The 2062-nt window shown below is 54.0% G+C and overlaps 1 pseudogene; it reads left to right on the forward strand.

Moving 5' to 3' along the window:
• Window positions 1-375, forward strand: part of LOC102755165 — a 1921-nt pseudogene extending 1546 nt beyond the window's left edge.
• The last annotated feature ends 1687 nt before the right edge of the window (window positions 376-2062 follow it).

Here is a 2062-nt window from a genome sequence, read left to right on the forward strand (position 1 = left end):
CAAAGATCCCCAGCAGCGATGGCCCGAGCCATGAGAGTGAGGACTTTCCGCGCCCATTGGTGACCCTTCCAGGCAGACAGCCTCAGCAGCGCCCCTGGTGGACAGGATGGTTCGGCAAAGCAGCCTGAGTTATTTTTGTGGACACCCTCCTCCGCCCAGTATCATCCATATGGGCCGACCCAGAGGTCACAGCTGACTCCCCACCCCACCCCCCCGGACACCGACACCACCATCAAGCGCGGCCCTGATGGACCCTTTGATACAGCCCTTCAACTCGCTGAAGCTTCAGGAAGCCTGTCACCAATGATGCCGCCCGCTAGCCAGATCAACAAGGACAACCAAACCCCCGACTTGAGGCCAGCTGAAATCCCTTGACTGAAGAGGCCAGCAATCTTCTACAGGAACAAGGCTCCTTGTGCACTCCATCCACTATATTTATAGCTATGCTCGCTATCATTGCTTGTCTGTCTTCTTCCCAGTCTTAAACAACCCAATCCGAGAGGTGGCCGCTGATTTGCATGCGCTAGCATTTAAAAAATAAAAAAGGGGGAATTTGCCGGAAGCCGGTCCATCCTTGCTGCTTGACACAGTCGCTGCAGGAAAGAAACATCTGCACAGCATATGTTTCAAGGGACCTGGCGTATATGGCATACTGTTCTTAATATGTTTGCTCCCCTTAGCGCTGTGTGTTTTAACCAAGGTCACCTCTCCGAGAAAGGTTGGTTCCCCAGGTAGGGATTTTCCCCTGAAGTTAGGGAGGGAATAAAACCCCTTAACTAAGTGCCAGGCGGGTAGTTAATCACTTTACGAACAATCACGATTAAGCTACATAATCTATACTCCCTAGAAAGGAGATAAGAAACACCCTAACGTTTGGACTAGAAATTGATAGGATTAAAATCAACTGGTATAGGAGAACCAAGATGGCTGTGTAAGGTACAGACCTGTGCGTGCTGCCTCCCACAACAACATTGAAACTACCAACTATAAGACAAACAGCTGTCATTCAGAACCACGGGGAAGCTGGCCCAGTGGAAGCTCTACAACTGGAAGGAAAGAAAGAAGTGCATTGAGACTGAGTAGGATCCGCAGAGGCACCAAGAACAGAGGTACAGAGTCGCGCGCCAGGCGGGCTGCAACTGGATGCGCGGTTTTTTTCAATCAGAAGGGGTTACTAACTCTCGAATCCACTGAGCATGTTTGGGGTGGGATTCTGAGGGCCCAGACCCCTAAGGGGAGAGGCAGGACGGCCTTGCAGCAGGTTGGAAAGTGAGGGTGGCTCTCTCTCGGAGCTGCTCCCTGGCACTCGGGGACGCGGAGTCGTGGAGACGCCATTGCTGCTTGTTCCGCCTTGGTGATTCCCTGAGACCCCGCCCTACTCAATTTACATCCCCACCCAAGCTGTGCCAGTGGCACAAAAGGAACCACGTGTGCTTTTGCAGCTTAACCCAACAAACTGCAGACTTCAACTCCTCCCACCTATAAGGGACACACTCAAGAAGCAGAATCAGGTTTGGAGGAAGCCGGAGCCGGACCCGGCTGGGCCGGCAACATGGAACCTCTATACCAGCAAACGCACAGGCGGGTCCGCCATATCCGGTCTCACATGGGACGCTGGGAGATGGCAGACAAGCAGTCTGTGCACTTAGTAGAAAACAAAACCCAAGCAAGCATACCAGATGTTCAGCCAGCTAGAACGCCTGGAGATTTTGTCCAGCAAGGAGCCTCCCAACAAAAGTCAGAATGCCAAACTTCATGTTGACCAGTTACAGTATGATGTCCAGCCCCTGCAGACAGCTCTCAGGAACTTCCAGCAGGAGAGACAGCGAGAGGAGCTTCTGACTCGCACCTCTACCGCCAACGTGGGATGCGGCGCCCCCTGCAAGGCTGAGACGGCCCCTGTGAGGCTGCGATGGCCCCTGTGAGGCTGCGATGGCCCCTGAGAGGCTGAGACGGCCCCTGGAAGTCCAAGATCAAGGTGCTGTCCACCCAGATGGCTTCATCGACGGCCGGCGAACCAGCGCACAGCCCCAAGCACATCTATCACCCAAAGGGCGAGGGG

The sequence above is a fragment of the Myotis davidii genome, unplaced genomic scaffold (assembly GCF_000327345.1).
Source record: "Myotis davidii unplaced genomic scaffold, ASM32734v1 scaffold46, whole genome shotgun sequence".
Lineage (NCBI taxonomy): Eukaryota > Metazoa > Chordata > Mammalia > Chiroptera > Vespertilionidae > Myotis > Myotis davidii.